This window comes from Eretmochelys imbricata, chromosome 8 (genome assembly GCF_965152235.1).
Source record: "Eretmochelys imbricata isolate rEreImb1 chromosome 8, rEreImb1.hap1, whole genome shotgun sequence".
NCBI lineage: Eukaryota > Metazoa > Chordata > Testudines > Cheloniidae > Eretmochelys > Eretmochelys imbricata.
The window spans coordinates 18,958,169-18,971,854 of NC_135579.1; positions in this window are offsets into that span (position 1 = coordinate 18,958,169).

Below are 13,686 nucleotides of genomic sequence, written 5' to 3' on the forward strand. Positions count from 1 at the left end.
GAGGATGTTTTCCTTGATGCCAAATCAATGTAAAATGGTTTTACCCTGGTTTTCCTGTAGGCCTGGAGACAGCAGACCTTTGTAATTGTGCATGGAAGGAACATAATGATGACATAACCTTGTTAGCATGGTTGTTATACATCTGGCTTCATAGATCATTTGCTGCAGCAGTTTATTTGAAAATGCAATAAAAAGAAATTGGGGTAGGTAGGAGGAAGAACCATCTCCTCTTCCATAACTAGTATGGGACTATTTCTAAAAATGCCATGGAAAACTGTACCCTACCTGTCAGTGTCACTATTAACCATAATAAAAAAGAGAGTTATTTCATCCAATTCTAATTTGGAACCTTCTTTGCAGTGATGCATCCCTCACCATATTATTTTGTGCAACTGGGTGTCAGGTTCTAGGAAACTGCTTAGATAAACAGTACTGTTCTGCTGACTCACTCTAGCAGCCAGACAGAAGACCCTTCAGCACTGGGTTTTGTGTGTCTTAGAAATCAGAACTAGGGAGAGAGACAGGAGTCCTCTAGGGAGCAACTCTAAAAAAAAACCCAAACAAACAAACCAACAAGCAGCTAGGAAGTCTGTTTGCTGTTATTTAAGTTAAAAGTAAAGCAAATCCCTGGAAAGGGGTAAATTTTGACCCTATCCAGGCTAAGTGTGAGTCCATCTGTCCTGTGTTAGGAGCAGGGTGGGAATGCCACTTACTTAAAGGCCTCTTGCCAGATCCTTAACAAGTGTAAATCAGCATCACTTCACTGCCTTCAATGGGGCTACTCTTTGTAGCTGAGGGTATGTCTACACTACGAAATTAGGTCTATTTTATAGAAGTCGATTTTTAGAAATCAATTTTTATACAGTTGATTGTATATGTCCTCACTAAGCGCATTAAGTCGGCGGAGTGTGTTCTCAATACTGTAGGTAGCATCGACTTATGGAGAGGTGCACTGTGGGTAGCTATTACACAGTTCCCGCAGTCTCCACTGCCATTTGGAATTCTGGGTTAAGCTCCCAATGGGCAAAAACATTGTCGAGGGTGGTTTTGGGTACATGTCATCAGTCACCGCTCCCTCCCTCCATGAAAGCAACAGCAGACAATTGTTTCACGCCTTTTTTCCTGGGTTACCTGTGTGGATGCCATACCATGGCAAGCATGGAGCCTGCTCAGCTCACCACTGCTGTTGTGAGCATTTTAAACACCTCGCACACTATCCTAGAGTATGTGCAAAATCGGGCTAAGAGCACAAGAACAATTGTGATGAGGACATGGACACAGACATTCCTGAAAGCATGGGCTGTGGCATTTGGGACATCATGGTGGCAGTGGGGCTGGTTGATACAGTGGAACTCCAATTCTGGGCCCGGCAAACAAGCACAAACTAGTAGGACCTCATAGTGTTGCAGGTATGGGATGATTCACAGTGGCTGCAAAACTTTTGCATGTGTAAGGCCACTTTCCATGAACTTTCTGAGTTGCTTTCCCCCCCCCTGAAGTGCAGGAATACCAAGATGAGAGCTGCCCTGGCAGTTGAGAAGCGAGTGGCGATAGCCCTGTGGAAGCTTGCAATGTCTGACTGCTACCGGTCAGTCGGGAATCAATTTGGAGTGGACAAGTCTACTGTGGGGACTGCTGTGATCCAAGTAGCCAATGCAATCACTCAAGTTCTGCTATTCACCGACATCAACGTGGGATGGCTGGGAAAGGTGCATGACACTCGCATCTTTAGGAACTGTTCGAGCAGTTGCAAGAAGGGACTTACTTCCCAGACCAGAAAATTACCATACGGGATGTTGAAATGCCAATAGTTATCTGTGGGGACCCAGCCTACCTCTTGGTCCCATGGCTCATGAAGCCGTACACAGGCAGCCTGGACAGTAGTAAGGAGCAGTTCAACTATAGGCTGAGCAAGTGCAGAATGGTGGTAGAATGTGCCTTTGGACTTTTAAAAGCTCGCTGGTGCTGTTTGCTGACTAGGTTAGACCTCAGTGCAACCAATATTCCCATGGTTATTGTTGCTTGCTGTGTGCTCAACAATATCTGTGAGAGTAAGGGGGAGACGTTTATGGCGGGATGGGAGGTTGAGACAAATCGCCTGGTGGCCGATTTTGAGCAGCCAGACACCAGGGCGATTAGAAGAGCACAGCTAGGCATGCTGCGCACCAGAGAGGCTTTGAAAACCAGTTTCATGACTGGCCAGGCTACGGTGTGACAGTTGTGTGTTTCTCCTTGCTGCAAACCCGCCCCCTTTGTCGATTTTAATTCCCTGTAAGCCAACCACCCTTCCCCCTTCAACCACAGCTGGCAAAGGAAAGAAAGTAACTATAGTTTTGAAACCATGCATTCTTTCTTTATTAATTAAAAAAAAAAGTGAAATAACTGACAAGGTAGCCTGGGTGGGGTGGGGTGTGGGAGGAGGGAAGGACAAGGCCACATTGCTTATTGTAGCCACACTACAAATCAAAACTGTTTGAATGACAGCCTTCTGTTGCTTGGGCCATCCTCTGGAGTGGAGTGGCTGTGTGCCCGGATCCTCCTCCCCCGCCCGCCGCGTTCTTGGGCATCTGGGTGAGGAGGATATGGAACTTGGGGAGGAGGGCAGGCAGTTATACAATGGATGCAGCGGGGTTCTGTGCTCTTGTTGGCTTTCCTGCAGCTCCAACAGATGCTTCATCATGTCCGTTTGCTCCCCCATTAGCCTCAGCATTGCCTCCTGCCTCTGCTCTTCATGTTCACTTAATGCTTTCCTGGCCTCTGCCACTGAATGCCTCCATGCATTAAGCTGTGCCCTATCAGTGCGGGAGGACTGCATGAGCTCAGAAATCATGTAATCGCGAGTGCGTTTTTTTCGCCTTCTAATCTGTGATAACCTCAGGGATGGAGATGATAGGGGGAGCATAGAAACATTTGCACCTGGGGGGAGATAAAAAGGGAGATTAAAATTTAAGATGATACATTTTTGAGAACAAAAGGGAGACTCTTTCACAGTGAATCAAGCAATTCACAGCAGACAGCACATGTGCTTTAGGTACAAGGTCGCATTTTTCCTTTTATATTGAGTGCCTGCCGGTATGGTGACACATCACAAATGGTGGGCAACAGAATTTGGTTTCCAGGCAGCCATGGTAAGCCTTTTGGTACACATGGTTGGCTTCTTATGCCTTCATAACATGTGGGAATGGTTTCAAACTGCAGTGCCATCCTTTCCCATAGCAAGCAATGCCGGTTGAGTTTCACATTTAAAAGAAGGGGCTGCGGTTTTCAGGTGGATGTGCAGCACACACCTCCCCCCACCCCGCCATGTGGCTATTCTCTGGGATGATCCCTTTTAGCCAAGCACAAACAGCCAAGCATGAATGGGGTCCTTTTACTGTTCCCTTACAAAAATTCCCCTATTTCAACCAGGTGACCATGAATGATATCACTCTCCTGAGGCTAACACAGAAAGATAAAGACCGAATGTTGCTTGACTGCAACCAAAATCCAGGACCATTCGCTGCCATGCTTTGTGCTGCAATGATTCCAGACTACTTGCTACTGACTTGGCGTGGTAAAGTGTCCTACCATGGAGGATGAAATAAGGCAGCTCTCCCCAGGTACCTTCTGCAAAGGCTTTCAGAGTACCTCCAGGAGAGTGTCATGGAGATGTTCCAGTAGGATTCCTGCTCCATCCCAGACACGTTAACAGAATTTTCCAGTAGCTATCCTGGCCGCGAACGCATCCCAATTCTTCAGGACAAATCAAACATTAAACACTGTCGCTGTTAAACCCTGTATTGTAGTTACAAATGTGCACTCACCAGAGCTGCCTTCTCTGGCTTCAGGGTCGGGGATCCCGCCTTGGGAGGATATTGGCTCCAGGTTGAAGAAAAGGTCCTGGCTGCCGGGGAGAGCGGATTCACCGCTTGCCTGCTGCGTATTCTCCTCCTCCTCCTCCTCCTCTTCCTCATCCACAAAATCCTCCTCCCTGTTGTGTGAGACTCCCCCCTTGCAGGTGTCCACGGACAGTGGTGGGGTAGTGGTAGGGTCCCTCCCTAGAATGCCATGCAGCTGATCATAGAAGTGGCATGTATAGGACTCTGACCCAGAGCGACCATTTGCCTCCTTTGTCTTTTGGTAGGCTTGCTTGAGCTCCTTGACTTTCATGCGGCACTGCTGTGTGTCCCTGTTGTAGCCTCTCGCCACCATGCCCTGTGAGATTTTGGCATATATATTAGCATTTCTTCTTTTTGATTGGCCTGTACAGATTCTTCTCCCCATACAGCAATTGGATCCAGTGTCTCCCTTTCTGTCCATGCTGGAGCTCATTTGTGATTCTGGGGAGACTACATGGTCACCTGTGCTGCTGAGCTCGCCACGTTGACCAAACAGGAAATGAAATTCAAAATTTCCCAGGGCTTTTCCTGTGTACCTGGCTAGTGCATCGGAGTTCAAAGTGCTGTCCAGAGTGATCACATTGGAGCACTCTGGGATAGCTCCTGGAGGCCAATACCATCAAATTGTGTCTGCACTACCCCAAATTTGATCCAGCAAGGTTGATTTCCGTGCTACTCCCCTCGTCGGGGAGGAGTACAGAAGTTTGACTCCAAGAGGAGATTCTACCATCTTTGCTATATGCATACCAGTTTTCTTCCAATAATAACTCTTCAACTCAAATACTAAAGGATGTGGGGGGCTTCATTTCCAGTGTGTGCTGACCTTTGGCTTAACTTCATTATTAGGTTTACTTGCTTAAGAAATGTCATGCTCACAAAAGGCAATGGACTAATAACCCCAGAAACTGTAACCTTCTCTTTATCCATGAAAAAGCAGCGGTGTAAGTTTTCTCCAGCATGCTCCAGACTTCACTTCTGACTTGAAGGAATCTCTTTTTGAGATGACAAGAGAAGTTCATTCTCCATAGTCGATCCAACCTTCTGCCCTCTGGATGAGATTGCCAACTAAAGGCGGTCAAAGTGTCTCATCTAACCTTTTTTAAGCTAAAAGTGGCTTTTTTTAATTAAATGGAAATTTGTGGGGAAAAAAATCAACTTTGGAATTTTTCGTCAAACTGAAATTTCAACATCCAATACCTGCAAATGTTCCCGTTTTCAAAACTGAAAAAAACAATAATGGTTTTGGTGTTTTCATCAAATTCCTCAAAAATTTTAATGGAAAATCAAATGGGCCTTTGGAACAACTCTTTTGCTAGCTGTCATTCTTGTATCTGTCAGTTTCTTCAAATTATGGCCAGAGTCATTTGATAGTACAGCAGATGCCATTCAGGCTATTTTATAGCATTAGGACACATAATTGAAACAAATTCACTAGGATTAACACAGTTGTTAGGGGTGTAAACAGTGTCTGATTGCTAGGTGGGAAAGAAAATTAAGGACCTCTAGGCTACAGTATGGTTGCCTCAATCTGAGTCAGTATTTATTACTTTCTTAACAGAGTTCAATAACTGAGTCAATATATTATGTACGTTATTGTAGTCAGATAACACATGCATTGGTATATGCCAATTTTATGTCATTTTAAAGTTTTGCTTGAAAATACTTTAAAAGAGTCTATATGGTATTACAAAGACTTGTCTTGAGGCTAGAACACTAGATTTGAGACAAAAGTAGAGGCATCTGCCTGGCTTTCCAGATTCCAGTTCAGAGGCCCCAATCCTGCAGTGGGATTATTCCCATGAGTTAGAACAATTTGCATAATTGAGGATTGCTGGATTGAGCTATCTCATGACTGTGATGAATTTGATTCAACATCTGTGTAGAAAATGTACCTAAAATCTATTGCATATGTATAGCACATGAGTTTAAAATACATATGATTCATTCAAATCAAAACCATTGGAATGCTCAAAGGCATGTCTCAGTGAGGAGTATTTCCATGCCAAATTTCAGTTTTCTACCGCCAGCCATTCAACAGTTCAAAAAAAAAAATCACAATTTTTTACATTGGAGGAAGCTTTTTGGAGTTATTCCAGATTTACACGGAGAATCGTAAGAACTCCCATTCAACTGTGTCAAATGCTTTATTCAGCATCTAGTGTCAAAACCACAGGGGAATGTGCGTTGTTAGCATGTTGGCTTATGTAGCAAAATGTTGCTGGGCTAGCCACATCTAACATTTTTTCTCTTCAATTCTATTTTATCACATTGTACTCTTTGAGTATTTAATACTGACACATTTGCATAGATTATACAGACTTGATGGGCAGTAAGTTAGATCTGTGACAGGTTGGTCCAAGAAAACTCTATTGGTGTTTCAGAAATGGAGCAATGACTCTTCTTCTTTCCAATGGGAAATTCTGTCATTTTAACATTTGTTCCCAAACTGGATGAAATGTTGAAATTTTCTGTGGAATGGAAATTTTGAAGAATTTTCTATTTAGAAATGTTGAAACGTTTAATAGATATAGATTTGAGGCCAAAATGGACATTGTGAGCATCTAGTCTGACCTCCTGTATAATACAGGCCATAAAACTTCTTCAAAATAATTCCTAGAGCATGTTTTTGAAAAACATCCAGTCTCTGGTGCATTGCCTTGTGGAACTTGTATTGTGGCCCCCATTCTCTTATAAGCCAGGCTTCCTGGTTAGACTAAATCTCCCATAATGCACTGAGAGTCATGTAACTCCTCAGAGCTCAGTCAGATGGAAATCAACACATTACTTTGAGCTGTTGGCCTCCAGGGAGCCCAGCCCATAAGAGAAAATATGGACCTCAACTACAACTCCTATAAGGTAATGTGTGCAAGGAAATGCAGTTTAATGGTTTTTTGGAGCTGATTCAAAACAAAACTCTCTGGGTCAGTTAAAAACAAATGAAATAACCTGTTTCAGATCAAACCTACCAAAAATGAAATATTTAATTTCAATTTTCCCAATAGAAAATCAAAAAATTTCAGCAAAATCAAAATTTTGGAAAATTTTAATCTTGTGGAAACTGCATTTTATGTCAGAAAATCTTTGCAACAGGAAATTCTGGACTAACTCTAAGTGCTAAATAGTAATTTATAAAGCTAAGGGGTCATAATGTAGGGGAATTAGTCACTTGAAACTCAAATTGAAGAAACTTTTGTAAAGCTTAATCAGAAGGCTGATTTCTCCTATAAAAAAAGCCCAAGTTATTTGACATTCTGTATAGCCTAAGATAAAGGACTCAAGACTCTGCCCATGTTGTTAACTAAATTCTACTTTAAGAAAGCAAGAAATCAAAAAGCAGATTATATTACAACACAGTGCACTTTTATGCTTCATACATTGCCCTGCCAGGCCTCCAAAATTCATTTTAGGGAGCATTTCACGTTTCATTCATTTACAGCATTCATTGTAGGTACAGAAATAACAAGTTCCACTTATGTAAAAGTTCCTTACTGTATTACTCAAATGAGACTTAAAAGTTGTTTATTTTTTAAGTTTCTCATGCAGGCTGCAATGGCTTTCAGATTACAGCTCTATATGTTTTAAAGGATTATTAGCTGGAAAATCTTAGCTGTTACTTCAGGTAGGCTTTTAATATTTAGTCTGTGTCCAGGTGTAGTCCCAGGTACAAGGTGAGGCAAGTGGCTGAAGATGTCAGACTGTGTCTTAAATTTGGCTAGACTAAACTTTCCTCCCCCAGCTAGTCTCAGGAACTAAGTGTACAACTTTCCCCCTCTGGATTTAGTCCTGGACTCAGTAAGAACTATTGGACACCCTCAGATGCTCAGATAAATTTGCCAAGGTGCCACAAGTACTCCTGTTCTTTTTGCGGATACAGACTAACACGGCTGCTACTCTGAAACTAGAGACAAGGAGGGTGAGGTAATATTTTTTATTGGACCAACTTCTGTTGGTGAAAGAGACAAGCTTTTGAGCTACAGAAGAAGAGCTTCTGTTTCAGTCCTCTCAGAACTAGCTCTTTGCTCTTTTCCTCTTCCCCATGAAACACTGAGTTATTCAAAACTGATAAGGTCTTATTTCCTGTGGGAAAGGTGCAAATGGCCTTGTTTTAATCTAGGAACATTCCATCCACTATACGCCTTAAATTTTGCAGGATAAACTCATGCTCCTTGTTCTCTGCTAAAACCAGTTTATACTAAACCTAGGGTCACACCGATTTCATTCAACCCAGCTAAAATTATTTTAAATTATCATTTTGCTAGTTTTGATACTTTTTTCATTAGTGTTATTCACCACCTATAATAATTACATTTTATGTCATACTAACTAGAAGGTCCAGATGACTCAAGATTAGTAATGGGTTACAGAACCTTTCACCCCGGATTTTTGGTTTGAATTTATCCCAAGTCTGTAGCAATCAAAAGTGTGACTGACTTTATATTAAGGTTTCACTAGCAAATAGTTTATCAAGGATAAAAAATTATTAATAGGTATTATAAACATGCTACAGATACAAGCAGCACATGTTATAGGTACCTATATGCACATCAGTATAGGGTGCTTTACATGGTTATAGGCAACCTGTTGACTTCTATAATCTATAACAATTATCCATTTTTAACACATCAGCTAATTATGTATTAACCCTTTATAAATTGTTTATAAATGGAGCCTTAATGTCAAGTTTGATCCAGAAGGCATTACCAATTGCTGGTCTACGTAGAATCAATGGGCAATCTACATAATAAAATCCCAAATGGCACCCTTTTGCAGTCTCAACAGAGTGGCCAAGGGATGAACTCATGGACCCTTTCACCAATGCAGGGCAGCATGTTGATGGTTGCAATGCCACTCCCTTTGGTATACATTTTTGGCCCAGCCTTGCATTCCTCAGGCACTGAAAACTACAACTAAATTCAACAGGTATATTGGGTGTGTAAGGAATGTAGGATCAGGCTGTAAATCCTGCATTAAATTCACTTCCAAATAGTTTAGAGGAAAACCATTTTCTATAAAATAGAAGGATACATGTCACAATGGGGTTAGACTCTGTGTCTGCAAGGAACAAGATTCCTTGTTAATTAGCCAGTAATTCAAATGAGAAATTACTGGAATGGGAAATAAATAAAGGGATGTTATCTGATAACATCCAAAGCCAGACTACACTTACTTAACAACACAGTACCCATTGTGCCAACAGAGATTAATCCACTGTCCGTCTGCATTGCAGTGGTATAAATTTCAAGGTGGAATAAGAACAGTCTGCCTGCCCTGGAGTCTTCAAGCCTGGCTCAGTGTTCATGACATGTGAAGTCACTGAGAACAGCTGAGAAAAGCCAATCCATTTGAGAGGAGCAACAGTCCACACTACTGTTCCCCGGTGCTGAGCATTTGTTATGATTAACTTTAATTGAAAACATAAATGAATGGCTAGCGGTTGGCATAGCACATGCAGCAAGCAGGCTTGTCATAGTAACAACTCTCTTCAGAACAATCAGCAGATTAGAGCCAGTTCTTTACTGAATAGAGTGACTCAGAAGACTTCTTGAATGTCAATACAATATCACTTCCTTTCAGTGAATGTCCTATGCCTTAAAAGGAGTTCATGTTATCAGGGAAACTCTTGTAGCAGGAGGAAGCAATGTTCCTCACAATCTGGGTTTGATATAGGACGAAGCCATAACAGACTGTATAGTGCATTCCATAGAAAACATGCTGGTGAATTTCAATCACTTATAAAGAGTGGGGTATGGGAGTGCTGTTTAATGGTTAAAGCACAGGACTGGAGTCAGGGTTTCTCAGGTGAAATCCTGACTCTTTTGAGTCTATGGAAGAACTCCCATATTTTAGTGGGGCCAGGAATTCATCACTGGGCTGCATTTTTAGCTCTGCTGCTGACCCACTGTTTGAATTTGTGCAATTCTTTCAATCACTCTGTGCCTCAGTTTCCAAATCTCTAAAATGGGATTAATTATAATGACCTTCCTTGCAAGAGAGGTTTAAGCAATAAATAATTATTTGTAGAGATGAGTTATTATTAACTTGAACTATTAATTTATTACTAACTTATGAAAATTATTAACTTTTTTGAAGGGCAGGTTCCTCCAGGATTCGCTCTTTCTTTCTTCCATTCTTTCTCTTAGGCTTCATATTATAATCAAACCCCTGTCCTGCTCAGGAGGGTCAGTGACAGCTGTTTCAAAAGCAAACATAAAGGATGGCTCAAGTATGAATCACTCCCTCCTAAACGGGCCAGCTACACGCTGGCCCAACCAGTGAGCGTCCAATCTCAAGACTGGAATTTATCCACATGACACATATTATGCTGTCTCTGGACAACCAATCTTGCCCCATCATGTACTATGTTGTGACATATTGATTTGCCATACTGCTGTCTAAGCTTGTGTCTCAACTCTGCGATAACTCAGCTGAGGAGCTCAGTCAACCCCTCTGGAACACTACATAGCAATGTTAAGGCCATGATTTCCAATGACAACTGCTCACGAGTATTGTGCAGTGTATCAGGAACGAACAAAATACCCAGTTCTCTATTTTAATTTGCTTTTTTAAATTAAATGATAACAGCAAGCTGCAGTATTCCCTATGGCAGGCCACTTATGGCAATTGCCTGTTACATCTCTAGTCACCTCTTCTCAGGCCATAAGCCTCTCTCTGTCTTAGTGGAACAAACTACAGGGCAGGGGGAAAGAAGATTGATAGGAAATGAGAAATATGGGCCCTGTCACATCACCAATAATATGTGTGCATTCCTTGAGGCAGCAACTGTAAGGGGGTAAAACAATGCCTGCACCACTCTGACTATGTATATGAGGGTCAACATATTCTTTATGGGTTATTTGCTTTTACTAATGACTTAGGGTTAGGTCCTGAGTGGTGTCCAAGCTATGCTTGGTATTACTCAGGAATGGAAGACAGTGGAGCAAAGGTGGCTTTAAGGATCGTCATGGCTCCTGATCCTGGAGCTGGACCTCTCCCTGGTGAAGATAGAGCAGCATTCAGACTGCTCTTACTAGTTGCCCACTATTTCAAGGGGTGTCCTAGCTGCAAAGAATTGCCTTGGCATAGGAATGCCCCGCTACACCACTTTTCCTTTGGGAATGGTCCCTGCAACAAGGACATGGCAGGAATTGGCATAGGGGCATACGCAAAAGTCTCTTTGATTTTGGGGGTAGTTGGTTTTTAAAAGAAACCTAAGATTTTCTTAGGATTTGTGGAGTTTACTTCCACCTACCTGGTGGTGGTAGGTGGAATGTGAGGAATATTTTGCCAACAAGCATTATTACCAAAATAAAACCCTATGTGACGTGCAATATGAGGCCCTTAGGACTGGGATGTAGAGGATTCAATACAACCAGAGGTAATAAAAGCAAAGCCTGTCCCAGCTTTAAAACTTGCTACTGGATCCAAACTGGCAAGAATTAAGATACTTCAGTCTCTTTCCAAACCCTGCAAGGGAATCATATACTTAGCACTCTGGTTTTGTCTTCTAGCCATATGAAAGCAAAAAGAAAAGCAAACACAAGAGATGTTTATACTTGCTTGGCCAGAGAATGAACCTAAATACTGGCTGAAATTGCTGTTTGCTGAGATAAAACATTGCAGGACAGAGTCATCACACATGAAAAGAAAACCTTTTGGTGTTGTTATTTTAAAGGAAAGCAGAGTCTTTGGGAGATTTATGTATTAAGGAAAGCAGAAGAAAAAGAGAAAAAAACAGAAGTGATCCTCCTTTTAGAACCTTAAATCTCAGAAATGTTAATCTCTGATCAGTGGGAAGTGCTACAGAATTTTTCCATAGTGTTTTGTTTCATGTAGCTAGCTGGCTGAGGGAACTTAGTAATAACATACAGATGCTTTCACCTTTAAATCACTGGTTCAAATCTAACCAGCTCCGTAATGATCACAAGACCCTATAAAAATATTTTGCACTCATTTACTGAGCATCTCTCATCTGAAGATCTGAAGTCTTTTGCATATGTTGTTTGTTAAGCTTCATGAGACCCATGTGTGGCAGGTAAGTCTTATTATTGCCTTTTTTATGGATGTGGAAACGTGGACACACTGGCCCAGTTCCTCAAAGGTATTTAGGTATCTAATTCTCATTGTTGTAGATGGGAATTAGTTGCCTACATAGCTCTGAGGAAGTGGGTCAGTGTGACTAAAACTATGTCTACACTGCAATTAAAAACTTGCGGTTGGCCCATGCCAGCTGACTGGGGCTTGCAAGGCTCGGGCTAAGGGGCTGTTTAATTGCTTTGTAGACGTTCAGGCTCAGGCTGGAGGTCGGGCTCTAGGACCCTGCGAGGTGGGAAGGTCCCAGAGCTCTGTTTGCAGCTGGTCTATGTGGCAATTAAACAGTCCCTGAGCCCAAGTCTTGCAAGCCTGAGTCAGTCTGGGCCAGTTGCGGGTGTTTAATGGCAGTGTAGATATACTCTAAGTGATTTGTCCAAGGTCACATGATGAGACACTGGCAGAGCTGAGAAAAGGACCCAGGAGCCCTCACATGCTGCCTCCAACTTTGGTCACTAAGGGCATAGCTCCACCTAAAACACTACATGGCACAGTCACAGTGCTGCAGCTGCACCTCTGTAGGGCTTCAGTGTAGACTCACTCAACAGCGATGGGAGGGGCTCTCCTGTCATTGTAGTTTATCCACCTCCCCAAGAGGTGGTAGCGAGGTGAATGCATAGGCGCTGATTCCGTGGGTACTCCGGGGCTGGAGCACCCATGGGAAAAAATTAGTGGGCACTCTGCACCCACCGGCATCCAAGCTTCCCCTTCCACACCTCCTTCTCCCCCCAAAATGTGCTGCATCCCCGCTTCTCCCCCTCTCTCCCAGCGCTTCCTGCCCTCCCCCCCCCCGCTGTATAACAGCTGTTTGGTGGCACTTAGCATTTTTCTGGAGAGCGGGGGAGGAGTGGGGATGTGGTGCGCTCAGGGGAGCAGGCGGAGAAGGGGCAGGGACAGGGACTTGGGGGAAGGGGGTGGAATGGGGGTGAGGCTGGGGTGGGAAAAGGCAGGGTGGGGACTTTGGGAAAGGGGTGGAATGGAGGTGGGGCGAAGGCAGGGCAGGGGCGGGGCTAGGGTGGGGTGGGGGTCGAGCACCCACTGGGCAGAGGGGAAGTCGGCGCCTATGGGTGAATGGAAGAATTCTTCCGTCAACCTAGCACTGTCTACACTGGGGGTTAGGTCAACATAGCTATGTCTCTGAGCGGTGTGGATTTTTCATACCCTGAGGGACGTTGCTATGCCAACGTGAGTTTTCAGTGTCGACAAACCCTAAACAACATCTGTTGATGCTGATGGCTGGTAGGTGGAATGTGTGGAATGAGCTCATAGGTCTTAGTCCAGTTCTTAGAGGGCAAGTGTTCATATCAGAGAGCCCACCATTGCATTTGGCACCTTTCTTGTCAATCTGACCAAAATGGCCAATTATTTAATGAACCCTGGAGGCAGGGCTGGTGCAAAGATATTTTGCGCCCTAAGCGAAACTTCCACCGTGCGCCCCCACTATATATCAAAATCTACTACATTTTATTCTACTTTTAGAATATCCAATTATTGTTATTAATAACATTTATAAAATTAGAATGGCAGATACTCCATCATACAACAACTGACAATATCAATATGACAAATTTCAACAACCTACACACGCATATTCACACATGATAAACATGTACATTCAAATACTGAACATACACATGCAATTGACACAAAGTATTAGTGAAATGATGCAGCAGCAACTGCCAGAGTCTTAGATCTGAAACAACTCAACAAAAATAGTTAG